This window comes from Adiantum capillus-veneris, chromosome 30 (assembly GCF_014529385.1).
Source record: "Adiantum capillus-veneris isolate H3 chromosome 30, ASM1452938v2, whole genome shotgun sequence".
Lineage (NCBI taxonomy): Eukaryota > Viridiplantae > Streptophyta > Polypodiopsida > Polypodiales > Pteridaceae > Adiantum > Adiantum capillus-veneris.
The window spans coordinates 91909894-91926456 of NC_140960.1; the positions used below are offsets into that span (position 1 = coordinate 91909894).

At 41.7% G+C, this 16563-nt stretch overlaps 1 pseudogene; it reads left to right on the plus strand.

Annotated features, from left to right (window-relative positions):
• The first annotated feature begins 12935 nt into the window (after window positions 1-12935).
• Window positions 12936-15861, plus strand: LOC147418396 (uncharacterized; annotated as a pseudogene).
• The last annotated feature ends 702 nt before the right edge of the window (window positions 15862-16563 follow it).

The window sequence follows — 16563 nt, forward strand, 5'->3', positions numbered from 1 at the left end:
GCATCCATTGTGGGTTATGCGGATGCAGACTATGCGGGTTGTGTCGACAATAGGAGATCAACATCTAGCTATGTCTTCATATTTGCTAGAGCAACAGTATCTTGGAGGTCATGTCTTCAAGATTGTACGTCGTCTTCCACTACGGAAGTAGAGTATGTTGCATTCTTGGATGCAAGTAAAGAGGATGTATGGTTATCTCACTTGGTCAAAAATCTTGGCATTGATGAGACTCCAGTGATATATTGTGATAGCCAGAGTGCTCTTGAATTGGCAAGGAATCCCGTGTTTCACTCCAAATTGAAACACATTGAAGTCAAGTATCATCTTGTAAGAGATTTCTTGGCCAAAGAGCTCATTGATTTGGTCAAGGTACACACTGAGGACGAAAGGCTTAGCTTTGGAACGGTTTACACATTGCAGTGAGTTGATGGGTATAGGTTGAAGCCACTAGACTCTTGCTTCACGGTTGTACATACCAGGTCACTTGGGCTGTGTTGGCCTTCAAGTGGGAGTTTGTTGGGATTTAGGCCAATTGGCCGGACATCCTAGTTACTACTAACCCATCTACTAACTTAACCATATATACACTTATTCTTTAATACAACAGAATAAGGAGCTGCAACAGGATAACGTTGCTGTGCGCTCCACCCAAAGCAGGTCTCACTCTCTCTCTTTGCTCTCGCACTTGCACTCACACACGCTTCTCCCAGAACCTTCATTTATGATGTCTTTATTCGATACCATTTTTGTGTCACATGGCAAGAGAAATTGTAGCTAGTTGCCCTGCATGATTTGGATTATGCCATTGCATGCAAAACCATACAAAAGTGGAATATTGCCAAGGCTAAACAGCTACAAAAAGAAAAAGCCGAGATTAAGAGCACCTGGCTAGCTATCTTAAACGCTTAACGAAAATAAATGAGTACTTCAGTTATGTTCATCCCTTGGGGGAAGTTAGTTTTGCTGAGTGGTATGCACTGCCAAACCCAATATGCGTGCCAAAGCCATTGCCAGACGAGGGGCACGCTTTGGTTCTTGATTTAAATGGCCTGCTTGTCAAGTTGTAGAGCCAATGCACGGTGACATTCCCTCTAAACATGCAGGGGAAATGATAAAGTACAATGTACAAGATAGGAGGTTGGTATTTTGTCGCAAAAAGACAACCACAAATTTTTGGATTGGTGCCTCCATTTTCCCCTTGTGTATATATGGAGCACCAACATGGCACCTAGACTAAATGAAATATTAGAAACAATATTCAAAGAGCAGCGGGATAAGCTGAGAGGTGTATTTACACAGGGTCATTGTAATGGCTAGCCCTGGCAAATAAATAATAAGCCTGTATTCTTGAAGGATTTGAGATTGTTTTGGAAGAATTGCAACTTTGGGCCCCAAAACAGTCTAATTATTGACGATAGTATGTATGAAGTGTGCCAGAACCATGAAGGAAGTTGGCTTGTTACTCCTAAGATAGAGAACCAGAGCAAAGAACAATGGCAAAACTTCCTGATAGATACTTTGAGCAACTGGCTGTTCCTATGGCTGCAATCAAAGGATCGTGCAGCGTATACAGCTGAAAATGTGTTTGATATTGCCCCATATTTTTTTTCACATCAAGTGATCAGGAAGCTGGAATCAGAAATGCACCGATGCAACATGGCCCAGCGTAATGAAGCCATGGGTAGGAGACAAAGGGAGGCTGATAAAGAAGCTGAAAGACATAAGAGAGAGAGGCTACAGAGGGAAAAATTAGAGAAGCAGCAGTAGAAAGAAGAAGAAAGAGAGTTGCAAGAACCAAAATCTCAGCAAGAAGAAGAAAGATAGCAAGACCCAAAAGCTCAGCAAACAAAGAAGCAAACAGACACTGGGCAAAAGCGAGCGTACAAGCATGCTAAACCATGATCTTATCCAGAGTAGGAGTCTATCTGCAGTTTTGTAACATTATGAGGGAAATTTGTAAATTGCCTTTCCAATGTTTGTAACTATTCCAACATTCACTTCAGACAGTAATGATCAGATCATGTACTATTCTTGTTTTGAAGACAATACTATGTGTACTAATGGCGTCTTGTAAGCATTGAATTTGTATACATTCTCGTTGGAAATCAGCAAAGGTATGCTAATTAGCATAATGTCTATGCTAGTTAGCAGATTGTTTATGCTAACACAACCAAAACAGTATGCTAATTAGCATACCATGTATGATAATTAGCATACTCACAATAGCTGATTATAATACATTCTAATTAGCATATTGAGCATTTTTGTTTGTGCTAACTTCCACTCACAGCATACCATAGTATGTTAATTAGCATATTCAGTATACAGGAAGCTGTCATGTTTTCTCCTTGAAACCAACAATGGTATGCTAATCAAAATACTGTCTATGCCAACTGGCATAAACAATATGCTAATTCGCATGCATGATATGCTAATTAGCATTCCTTCAATTAGCATACTGTGGATTTTTGCTTTTGCTAACTTCCACTCACAGCATAGTATGCTAATTAGCATACACAGTTTATAGAAAGTTGGCATCCCTTCTTGAAACCAGCATACAGTATGCTAATTAGCATACATGATATGCTTATTGGCATACACAGTATACAGAGAGCTGTTATCTCTTCTCCTCGAAACCAGAGAACCTATGCTAATTAGCATATTGTTTATGCCAGTTAACTATGCTAATTGCACCCACAGAATGCGAATTGGCATAAATAGTATGCTAATTAGCATACACAGGATACAGAGACCTGTCATCTCTTCTCCTTAAAGCGGGATTAGCATACACATATACAAAAAGTTGCCATCTCTTCTTCCCTAAACTAGCAAGGGTATGCCAACTGGCATAAACAGTATGCTAATTAGCATTCCACTCACAACATAGTATAGTAATCAGCATACACAGTATACAGAAAGCTTCCATCTCTTCTCCTTGAAAACCAGCAAAGTTATGCTAATTAGCATGGTGTTTATGCTAACTAGCATATATGAATTTATGCTAATCATCATAAACAATATGCTAATTAGCATTAGCATACACAATATACAGAAGCTTCCATCTCTTCTCCTTGAAAACCAGCAAAAGGTATGCTATTTAGAACATTTTGTATGCTAACTAGCATTAACAGTATGCTAATTAGCATACCATTTATGCTAATTAGCATACCCATAGAACACACTTAGAACACAATGAGACAGGTTGTACAAATGGTCTCTCTTAAACTGAGACCCCTCTGTGATAGACACCAAACCCATGTATACACAAAGCACACAAGAGACAGAAGATACCCAAGTTTTTGATAAAACTGCATTATCTCCGAGCAGGAAGTATATTGAACTTGTAGTGATTACAACTTAAAAGCTGAAGGGCATGCTATTATAGATTGCTTCATAGCTTTCTAGGTTGATTGTGTACACCTGCCATATCCTTGGGATGTGCTCCATGGGTATTTTAATGCATCGTACCAGATGTGAAAGTACGTGGATGATGGGATGCTTGTGGTCTAGCTTGAAGGTGTAATATAGACCTTGCACAACATATGAGCCTCTATCAATTGTATTTTCCCACTCATCGAGGTACCCCTTCTCCACCTTCTCCTTTGCTGCAACACACTTGACCAGGTAGAAATCCACATCCTCGACATTGGTCAAAGCATCTGGATTTACAGCAAATGTGTCACCAGCACATAGAGCGCTACTCAACACATCATGATGACCTTCGCATGTGAAGTCATCGTAGGCGGCTGCTTCATCTTTTGAATCTAACACAGGCTCATTAGGTAATGGCAGTAGAGTATGATAACCCCAAGGCTGCATGTGAGCTTTATTGACGCAGCGATTCCATCTTCCGTGCATGCATGCATCACAAAAGCATGCCAAGGCTCTTGTTTCAAGGGCAGTTGGATCCCCAGGGTTGTGGACACGAAAAGCATGTAGAGAGTGAGTTTTTGCCACAGTGGCACAATTCCACTTCACCTCCCTGTTCAGTTCCCCCTCTTTAACCACCCAGAACACACAGGCACATTCCCTTTCTTTTGAAGGATAGTGTGAAGGTGTTCCCTGCGACAGGTTGGCTTGGCAATAAGCAACCACATCAGCTGCACACTGCAAAATAGCTCCATTAGGTTTTAGCTGTTCATGGGTCAAGGTTCTTTTCACAATTGCTCTTGCACCATCATGCTCTCCCTTGCCACGCCCTGATCCGAAGAAGAACCAGCTCATTCCCATCTCTGTGAGTCCACCATATCTTGCAACGAAGTAAAAAGGCCTGGCTCCCTTGAACTGTGAGGCCGCACCATCAGACCACACCCAATGTTGCTTAGGAGTGACACCCTCTTGTTGTAACCAATCATACTGTAGCATGAAGCAGTGTTGCATGAACAATGTGTCATGCACCTTTTCATCTAATATGAAGAAGTGGATGGTTTTGACTACCTCTCCTGCCCTGCAGTAGTATGTTATGTGTACAAAAATGGTTACTTGACTAGAGTGCCAATGCATTGACTGAATCTCATTTTGTTCCTTGAAGGCATAATTCTCTGCAAAATCAACAACTGGCACGATGACATCGTCCGAAAACTGAAGAAGGAAATCCTTGAATTGTTGTCCTTGCCATCAAGCCACATAGTTATGAGTGATAAAGAGCTCCAACTTGGTCTTCAAGATTTGAAGAAACTCCCAGCACTGCATTTCTTTGTGCAAAAGATCTTTTCTTTTGTTACTATTTCCATGCTTGTCTTAAGCTTGTACATATGCAAATACTTTCACATTAATACTATTACCTGGCTTTGTTGTCTCCAAGAAGCACAATTCCAACGTATTCACTCCATATGTCAAACACTCTCCCATCAGGCATTCCCTTCTATGGAAAACTGCATCTACGGGCTTTGGACAGAGAACAGACCCCCACATATGTGTGACACCTTTGAATGTGTGATGTGAAGCCAAGAAACCCTTGCTAATGTTCTCACCTGGGGCACAAATATTTCATATACAATCACAACATGCTCTATGCAACCCAAAAGCACGAGAGCACATGTGGTTCAGTGTGTCCTTCAAAAAAGACATTTGCACATGGTATTCGCAACAGCATGTGTATCTATCCTTCAATCGCCTACAAAAGAATGGCTTCAACATCTCAAACATTCTCATGCCAATCTTGCAATCTAGATGTTTTTCCTTGAATCTACAAAAGAACTCAACCTGCAACATCCAAATGCTGATCAGTATTCAGATTGCTAACTAGGACATCCAGCAATTTCATAAAAACAAATCATAGTGACAATAATGTGCATGCAACAGCATATGTTAATTAGCATAAAGAGTGTTAGCTAGCATATATCTTGTGTTTACTAGGTAACTCTGTATGCTAGGTAGATCACAAGGCATGATAACTAGCACAGACCATATGCTAACTAGAATACTCATTAGGACACCCATCATGCTATTGAGCATACTAGGTGTTAACTAGCAAAAATTATGTTAATTAGCATACATCTTGTGCTGACTAGCTAGCTCTCTATGCTAGGTGGAACACAAGGCATGCTAACTAGCATACTCCATATGGTAACTAGCATACCCAGCCTAGATGCTAGTTCTAACTAGCATAACCCTTGTCTTAAATAGCATACCCATCAGGCTAGTGAGCATACTAGTTGTTAACTAGCATAAGTGGTGTTAACTTGCATCCTTTTTGTGTTGACCAAATAACTCTATATGCTAGGTAGAGAACAAGGCATGCTAACTAGCATACTCCATATGCTAACTAGCATACCCAGCCCAGCTGCTAGTTCTAACTAGCATAACCCTTGTCTTAAATAGCATACCCATCATGCTAGTGAGCATACTAGTTGTTAACTAGCATAAGTGGTGTTAACTTGCATACTTTTTTTGTTGATCAACTAACTCTGTATGCTATTTGGAACTCAAGGCCTCGTAACTAGCATACTCCATATGCTACCTAGAAAACTCCATATGCTAACTAGCATATTCACTTTCTGTTAGATAGTGTACTTATCATGCAATTGAGCATACTAGGTATGTAACTAGCATACTAGGTTTGTTAACTAGCATACCAGGTATGTTAATTAGCATACATATTGTGTTAAAAAACTAGCTTTGTATGCTATTTAGGAACCAAGGCATGCTAAGTAGCATACTCCATATGCTAACTAGCATAGTCTATATGCTAACTAGTACACGCATTAGGACACCCATCATGCTATTGAGCATACTAGGTGCTAACTAGCATAAATGATGTTAATTAGCATACATCTTGTGCTGACTAGCTAACTTTATATGCTAGGTAGAACACAAGGCATGCTAACTAGAATACTCCGTATGCCAACCAACATACTCCATATGCTTACTAGCATACCCATCCCATCTGCTAGTTCTAACTAGCATAACCCTTGTCTTAAATAGCATACCCATCATGCTAGTGAGCATATTAGGTGTTAACTAGCATAAGTGGTGTCAACTGATTTTGTATGCTATTTAGAACAGAAGGCCTGCTAACTAGCATACTCCGTATGCTACCTAGCAAACTCCATATGCTAACTAGCATAATCACTTTCTATTAGACAACGTACTTATCATGCAATTGAGCATACTAGGTATGTAACTAGCATACTAGGTTTGTTAACTAGCATACCTGGTATGGTAATTAGCATACATATTGTGTTAACCAACTAGCTCTGTATGCTATTTAGAACCCAAGACATGCTAACTAGCATACTCCATATGCTAACTAGCATAGTCAATATGCTAACCAACACAATCCATATGCTAACTAGAAAAAGTCTACAGATCAATATGCTATTCATCAGCATATACAAGTTACTAAGCACTAGAGATGCAATGCATAAAATGCATAAGTTATGGTACAAATATTTGATTGATCACATGAGGCTCGTCTAGGAGGTGACTGGGTGTTCTATGTACCTTTCCCTCCCCATCCTGTTTCGACAAACATCCTTCTTGTTTGGTGAAATGTGAGTCTCCACTTTCCAAAATGTGTAGACCAATTCTTTAATTTCAACTATGATAGGTCTATGATGGTGTTACTTGTGACATGCAACCAATGAAAACAATCGACCATCAACATCGGGCTTTACCTGTCGCGATCCCGCCTTGTGCAAGGTGCGATGATTGACATTTAGGACCCTAGCAATTTTTGCAATAGGCATGTTTTCCTTTGAATTCAACATTATCTGCAATGCTGCATTCTTTTAAAAAAACTCCTCATTGGAATCTGGTTGCTTGACGGTAGCCAGTGTGTTGCGGACATTGGAGACAATTGCGATCTGTACAGTAGCCTCCTCCTCAAAAGACTCATCATGGATCACCTGAACATGCGGATGTTGAGCAACACGATTCCCGATTTCCCACTTTGCTTATGTACTAAAACCTTCAGTCCTACTCTTGAAAGCTCTCACAATCTCGCAGGAGATTTTCTTTTTCTCCTCATCGTTGAGTGCATGATGTTGTCGCTCAAATTTCATTTGTTTCTGCTCCTGTTGTTTCCTCTTTATTACTCTCTCATATTCCCTGATTACAGAAAGAGTTGGATCTTGGGAGTTGTAATTCATTGCCTATAGTGGATCTCTTCTGCTTTTTCCTGAGAACTGTAGATGTGCATAATATGTTACCTACTTAAAATCACTTGAATGTATAGCTATCAACACTTGATGTTGTAATACACACATACTATGAACAAATGCCATCACAAAACTATAGATGTGACCAACAAAACCAATGACTTCATTTGGATTGGGTGGGCTACACATAAGATTTGCTTACCATCAGATTACAATACGGCTCCATTTCCAGCATTGGAGCTAGTGGCAATAATGTTGGCTGCTGGTTCTCCATTTCTGTAGGTCTGTGTCAGAACAAGAGAAAGATCTCAGCTTTGACAACTAATCTCTCAGGAAGGATTCCCGGTGCAAGGAACGAACGAGAGAGAGAGAGAGAGCAAGACTCAGCAAACCACCTGCTAGTCTGAGAGAGAGAGAGAGAGAGAGAGAGAGAGAGAGAGAGAGAGAGAGAGAGAGAGAGAGAGAGAGAGAGAGAGAGAGAGAGAGAGAGAGAGACTCCCCACGTTGTCTTCACTAACTAAAAATAGAAGCACATGAGAAGGGAAAATAGTTTTTTTGTGGAAAATTTGAAATTCAAAGGACTTGCCCATCCGTTTTCAGTATATGCTAACAAGCACAAGTAACTAGCACTGTCCGGGACAACGTATTCAGTGACACGTTAACATGCTTCTACCCTTACCTAAAGCTCTCACAAAAGGGGAAAGGGGGATACATGTCACAAGGCTATCACTTATGCTTCTCAATTTTCATTGGCTAAGATTTGCAGGGTCCAATGGGGTGCCAGCATGAGTAATTTGCAAGAGGGGTCGACAAGAGAGAGAGGGGGCTGATTTTGGCAAGGCATTATTACACACACACACACTCACACACAATCTCATGTGTGAAGCAAGAAGACTCTCTCTCTCTCTCTCTCTCTCTATCTCTCTCTCTCTCTTTCTCAAGCTTTAATGGAAAGCTTATCACCTACTCCAAGCTTGTGAGAAGGGAGGAAGACACCAAAAACTCTTGGCTTTGTGATGCAAATCCAACCAAGAACCAACCTTCAATGCATGCTCATCTCCTCTACCACGTTAATTACTAAGCTATGCTAAGCTATTATGAGTGATTAAGTGAGGAGATATACTTCTTTCTCGTAAAGGCTAATCCTTCTTCCTCTCAATCTACTCTCATACCCTGCTAGCTCTTACCATCTTCGAAGGTGTGTGAGGTCTTGGGTCTAAGACCATGAGGGAATTGATGTTGTGTTCTATAAGTGTTTGCTTAGTGCTTGAAGCTTCCATATTCATTGCACTAGCTAGTTATTGAAGGACCACAAAGAATTGTATTGTAAAATGTCTCCCTTGATGGGGGAAACGTATAATACAAAGCCTTTTGGAGGGGGGACCGGATCCATGTAATCCGGTCCTCAAGTGTTGTCAATAGCTTAATTTCTCTCTCTTTTGAAGTATTGTTCATGCCTATCTAACTAGATGTTATGTTTTCTATTGCTCACACAAATGAAACAAAAATTAGGCAACTTGGCACAAAGCACAACAAAACTGACATAACCTGGTAGACATTCAATTGAATATATCGGGCCATACAGGTATACCTGAGCCAAATAGAGTTATAAAAGTTTTCAAAATAAGCTTTGAAAATAAGCAATCGTCCAAATAATACATCTCTCTACCTCTAATACACAAAAGATCATCCATAAGACCAATGCACAAAGACTCCTCATTAGCTGCATCGAAACACCAAATCCATGTGGGCACAAGCAGTCTGTGTAGCAAGGGGGGTACATCCAAGGGGGGCCACGTAGGAGGTCCAATGCAGCCACAGTGCCCGTAGTGTCCACCAAAATGCCCACCATTGTTGCTCCCCAAATCAAAATATTCGCGTCATTCTCATCATATTGGTTGTCATCTATCCACGAGCCTATGCCACCACTGTCACCATCTTCCTCCCCACTATTGTCATCATCCTCTACCTCAACCCACCATCTTCTTCATCTTCATCCCCCTCACCCCTCTAAATCCACATCATGATCACTGCCTTCCCTATAGGGCTTGTAAGCTATGGCATGAGAAAATGGAGGAGATCCATGAGAGAGAGAGAGAGAGAGAGAGAGAGAGAGAGAGAGAGAGAGAGAGAGAGAGAGAGAGAGAGAGAGTACCAATTCTACATTAACTTCTGTGAAAAAATTACATATAAATCTAACTACAAGATGTTGTATGCACATTCCTAAAGAAGAAATGTGTGTGTCTATTTTGATAAGGGATATTCCCACATGGGCTTGAATCCAACAATCCCCCTCCCAAGCCCAAACTACTAGCAAAGGGCTTGTGATGATAGACATATACTTGATATGGAAGAGTCTAGCAAACCACTTGAAACATGAATAGAAGCCCCCCGCACCCCCACCCCCACCCCCCACCCCCCCCCCCAAGACAACAACATTGGGATGTGTGTGTACATTTATTGGACAAAATTCAGGATGGGATAACAAGACTCAACCAAAATTGACAAAGTGGGAGGTTTTACCACTTATCAGCATGGCAATGTCTATACCTGTACAAGATTTTATTGTCTGTGAAAACATAAAGAAAACTAAAGGACATCATTTTCAGCTAAAACCATTTGTGCTTTAGCATCATCATCAACAAAGTTTATCTGGTTTTTTTTCCTTCTTGAAACACTTGTTGGAAGGATGGTTAGTCTTACCATAATGAACACAAGGATTTTTGGTGAAGTAATCCTTTGTTTGATGATTATTTTGCCCACAAATTGTATAAGTTCTAGTGGGCGGCCTTCTAGAAGTTGATGTCGATGTGCATCCATCAACTACATATGTTATGGATGGAACCATAGAAGAAGTAGCACGAGATGCTCTTTCCTCCTCTTCCTACAAAGAATTTACAGTACCATCCAAAGAAGGTATAAGGTATTTTTCCTTTAAGATGGTCACTATTTGATGAAAACCAATAGGTAAACTATTCAGTAAAATGGCAATAAGATCTTCGTCAAGTACTAGGGCTTCAACATATACTAGTTGGGTTTTGATGCTCTTTAACATGTTAGCTAATGATGCTATATTTTCATCATTACACATGGTTAAAGAATATAATTCCATCTTCAAGCTCATAGCTTTGGCACCAAAAGGAGTTTCTAATTCTATCTAGGCTTTGCTCAAAGATGCCACATCATCTACATAATGAATAAAATTGTCCTCAAGAGAAGTCAAAATAATACCAAGTGCATGTTCATCTTTCCTTTATTATTTAGCTGATAAAGCTTGAGTGACCATGGGAGTTATTCCTTATGTGTATGTGAAAGAGGCTTGAAGATGTTCCAAAGAGTTTTTTGCATGAGGTATCCTTTGACCTTGATTTGCCACGTATGAAATCCGAACACGTCAAATTTATCAATTTTCAAAGTCACCCCAAAATATTGTCAAGCTTCAAAGTTGATTTATCCCTCGTCGAATAGTGGGTAAAGATTGATGAAGATTCTACAAGTTGGCTTCCTAGCTAATATGTAAAATTTCCACCACAATTCAGCAACTTTAGTTCAATTTGTTGATGAGAAAACCACAAGGTCATGAATACCCAATATCGAGTGTGAACACCCTCCAGCTCTTTAATATAGGTCCGTGAAGGCTGAAAGAGGCTTCAAAGTATGAACACAAGGTTGAAAAAACATTGGATAACTGAAAAATAGTGTGCATGACTTGAGTGAGGTCGTTTTATCTCATAGCAAGAAGTGCAAGCTGAATTGGGGATCTCCACAATGTCAAAAGAGCTCCACGAAGCCAGGTCAAGCCATTAATGCTAGCCTTGTACAATTCTATGCAGGTCGAGTTCCTCCCCTTCCTCGTCACATGCAACTATTACGACGACCTCCTTGAGTCAAAGCCGAGATTGACTCTATGGAGGTTGAAAATTAAGGCTTGGCTCTGATACCATGATAGGGTTTTGAAGCTATGGTAGGTGCAAATGGAAGAGATCCATGAGAGAGAGAGAGAGAGAGAGAGAGAGAGAGAGAGAGAGAGAGAGAGGTTGGAACGCCAAAGAGTGCTCGATGGAAGATGGTAGCTTTCAACTCCAAGGGGCTAAATGCAAGGGGTGAGCCTTGCGGGCGGTGATGTGATGTGCCAGCAAAGCAGGAGGATCTACAACGCATTCGATGTCGAGTAAGGGGCAGGGTTGCACGAATGAGGAGGAGACACTTGGAAACGGCAGGTGCAACGGAGCTCACAACTTGAAAATCCATGCTAGTAATCAAGGTCCTGTTCTGCGTCAGCTTGATCATCAACACAGATGATCGGGAGGAAAGGATGTCATCGAGAGCTCTGGGTTCCAACTCCATACTCCATTGCCCTACGAGAGAGAGGTGTGCCGAGGAGGTGACATCTCAGGGCAAAGGTGCAAACAAGGAAACCTATGACGGATTCATGCAAAACGAGTGAAAAAGGGGAGGATAGGCTTGCATTGAAGGCATGCTATGAGGGAATAACTCTCTCTCTCTCTCTCTCTCTCTCTCTCTCTCTCTCTCTCTGTGTGTGTGTGTGTGTGTGTGTGTGTGTGTGTGTGTGTGTGTGTGTCACACGTGCGCAGGCAAGAGCGAAACGGCAAATGAGGCAGAGCTCTACCTATATCACTTGCTCAATGAGTAAGGTAGAGCTATCTCTCTATTGGGGGGGGTGTGCATTGGCTATGTTTGTTCTTGACTGGGCTGAAAGAGAGAAACAGCGAGAGGACGAGGAAAATGCAAGGCGATGGTGCTAGGGGTGCTGCACTGCAGAGGGTTACAGAGGCATGATAGAAATGGTGGATGCATCCATGACAAGCTTGCAAGAGAGAGACAGGGAGGTGCGATGCCATTGTGGGAGCAACGTTCCATGGGAGGTAAAGAGGATGGTTTATCTTTTGGAATCCCCATGAGATTCCACCTAATAGTGGTGGAGTAGTCTCAGGACTAAGTAACACCTAGCCTTTAATGGGGGGTGGCAATAAGTAACACCCAGCCTTTAATGGGGAGTGGTAATGGGATCAAGGGGTGGGAAGTGGGCGCCCCAGCTATGGGGGGATCTGGAGCGTCCGTCACTTGAAAACTAAACCCGGACGGCGTGCTGGCCTAGCGATCCACCTCAGCAAGAATTAAACCCAGACAGGCATGCCCGCCTGGCGGTCCACCTCATCAAAAACTAAACCCGGACTAAGTAACACCCACATGGCGGGGTCAAAAGGGTGAAAGGCATCCACGATTGCGCATGGAAAATCGACGGGCATGCAGGAGAATTCAAATTCGGTTTTTGGGTGTCTTGGTGGTTAACTGGCAAGAAAGGGGGAGAGGATGGACCTGAATGTAGGTTGGGTGGAAGAGGAGGTAATGCAAGGCAAAGAGAGGATCAAAGACGCTTACAACATCGATCTCAATGTGACCTGTTGGAGCCCAATTCCCTCTAAAGAAACCATGTGGGGCCTCAAATGGGGACTCAATCCACATGGTCAAACCTAGGATCCCGTCTCCTGATCCATCCTTGCATCTTTCTCACCACTTCTTTAGTTTTGATCGAGCAAGCTGCGACCTAATGCTTCAAGATATGAAGGGGATTTGCAACCCAAGTTTGGCTACACTTTGAGAAGTAGGTGTCCATGACATAAAGAGATGGAACAGGATGAAGGACAATCTATGTATTCGAGGACCCGAACATGATGGATCGACCAAGCTCTTCTTGAAGATGCCTCTCCTGGTAATTGCACCAGTTGAGCAATGGGCAGCTATCATAGAAGAATGTCACATTGATCCGCAAGGGGCTCACCTTGGCATGTCAAAAAGTATTGATATTGTCAAATCGGAATGGTGTACAGATGTGAGAAACATGTGATACCTATTTCCTTTATCAGAGACATGATTAGATCTTGCAAAGTGTGCAGCAAGGATCCAACACTCCCTCCCCAATTGCTTATGTCAAATAAGGTTGAAGGAAATTTGAATGCTGATGAGAATAACCCAAGTGAGAAAATTTTAACAGATAAAGCCCATGTGAATGATGCACTGGAGAGTATTGCGCTTAAGCATAAGGTGAGACTTGTCAAGATAAGATCAACCCAAGTAAGTTTTGCTAAGGTAGAGGACATCTTCGTTTGTCATCGTGGTGGTTCAAGAAGGAATCGTGGAGGAGACAAGAGCAAAGAGAGAAAAACAAAGAAGTGTGGTTGTCCTTTCAAGGCACGAGTGCAATTCAAAGAAGTCGATGAAGTCACTATTGTTCTCTATGCTATGCATCACTGCCATGTTCCTGGCTCTCGGCTTGACTTATACTATCTACCGCTTCATCCACGAGTGCTTCACTGTTGCATGGAAGATTACTTTGATGTGGGTACATCTCACCACGTTGCCAAAATGTCTGTCTCAAAACAAAACTTCCACATGCAACAAGTGCCTCCAGTAGATTGCATGGCTTTCCGATTCTTCATGATCCCAAAGGAGGTCTGGCAGCTCGCATATAGCTTGCGACTTCAAGGTAGTACTTTTCATTGCTTATACTCTCAACCTATATAGCATTTTCTTGACCTAAGATGTTTTTTAGGTCGAGCATTAGAAAATGATTGGTCGGGGATGTATATGGAGGCTTTGAAGATACAAGATGATGGGAAGGTAGTTTCTTTTATAGCAATAGTTTCATTTTCACTTTTATACGTTGTTTTTGCTTCCTGATGTAGATGCTTGCTACTTTTGAAAGGTTGCATATGTCCAGCCATACAATCCAAATGCATTGCAAGAAATCCAGAAGCCCTTTGTTATCATCATTCAAGATAGTTGGATGTTGGAGATGTGTATTCTCTTCTCACGACATAACGCATGGGCTATGGACAACACATTCAAGACAAATGTGTATGGGTTGCCATTATATGCAGTTGTTTTGCCTAATCAAGCTGGGATAGGATTGCCTGTGTGGCTGATGACGTGCACATGTGACCCTGGGACATGTCAGAAGAGCATTTCCCTTGAATTGACCGGGCCACATAATATTTTCAAGGATGGGTAGCATTCGGCCGAATGCAATTATACTAGATAAGTGCCCTCAAGAGATGAATGCTATCTTGAGAGCCATTAGGGATGATGACGCTTGTTGGGCTCAAGACAACAGAGGGTGTTGAGTGCAAGTTGCATTCCATGTCCTGCTCTGCTGGTTTCATGCCAAGAAGGCTTGGGTAGAGAATCTTTTGCCCCAAGTGCAAAAAGACTTGCGAGATCAATTATATTCTAGAATGTGCAACCTTATGCATTCAAAGTGTGAGGATGATTTCAAATCTCGCTTTCAGAAACTCTTATTGGACTACTCCGAGCATGCAAATATTCAACGGTATGTATCCAACGGATGGTGCTCAAAGTCATGTATATGGCATGAGCATTGACCAAAGTTTGGGTGCTTATTTCCCCATGGAAAAGTGGACACTATAAATCTGGTGGAGAGATTATGGCAGTATATCAAGTGCACTTTGTTGGATGTAAGGATAAATAGCTCGGTGCTTGACCTATTGCATGCACTTGTTGGTGATGCAAGGAGTGGAACCTGGATGGGAGGAACTCTATTGGAGTTCTTTAAGTAGAAGCAAGAGCTAGGTGAGCATTAATCATTCTCCTTGCATTTTTATATCAACTACTTTTCGTAAACAAGTTCATTGTGTGTATGTCAATAGTGGACTCTGAACGTTTTGATGTGTATGTCTCAAGCAAGAGTGTGACCAAAGCACTAGCTGGTGGGGAGAAGTTATTTTAGTGATATGAGTCTAATACATCTACTCTTCAAGTGGTGAACGAATCTACATTGCTATTCAAGATTCAGAGCATGTCTTTGGACACTTGGTATCACATGAGTTTATAGACCTCCTATTGTGATTGCCCAGATTGGTCCTCCCAATGCAAGCATCTATATGAAGTGCGCCTAATACTACAAAGCCATTTTCTGATGCTACATGCAATTTTGCCTATTGTGGATAGTTTGCATGCAATGGTTGAACTTCCTACAAACAATGGAATGCAAGAATTTCCTTAGGCTGTGGAGGGTAGAGAGTGGTTGTGATGGCACAGAATTGGGTGTGACATGCATAGTTTTGAGCAAGATATGGACAAGGTTGATACGGAGATAGTTTCTTGTATTGAGGAGTTTAGAGATATCTTGCAAAATCTTTTCCACATGGACATTGGTGAAAAAGGAGGTAGCTCTTGGACAACTGAAGATTTATATGGAGAACTTGAAAAATCTCCATGAGCCAAAGAAGGCGAGCATGCCATGTAGAGGTAGCATTAAACAAATTCAAGCCAACGTCACGCAAACACGGCTTGGGCATGGTAGGCTGTCAAGTATCATTGATCCTCTTTCGGATGCACTCGATGGTAGCCCCCAACCAAACAAGACTAGGAGACTCACAGGTTCGCTGAGGCACAAACACCAGCAAAGGCAAAGTCATGTGCGCTTCAAAAAATGGCGGCGTATTTATTGTCCTCATTGTTGTAGTTAGACTCTTCTTGTTGATGAATCTTGCATAATATGCTACCATACATGCCATGCTTTGTTGCCTTTATCTCAAAATCATTTGGCTGCATCTTCTATTGCTCAAATCATGGACCACCTGGTGCAATTATGGGATGGCAACAACTCAGTCAAAGGTTCTATCATTGCGTGTGACTATGAGGAGTCACTTGAAGTGAACGACATTTCACAGTGAAGCTTGCTGATGGTAGAATCTATGAGAAGGTCTATGCATCAAGAATACTCATAACCCTTATGTACTGAACATGTAGGGCCTTTACATCCGCCATTATTGCAGGATCAGTCAGCCAGCCAAGAGGAGACTTGTCAGACATGCAAGCACTATGTGTATATATGGGAGTGTTGTGCATTAGCCATGTAGGCATTTTGAGTAGTCATTGCGGCATGTATATACAAACTGGCCTTGTTTGTGTGCGGGCG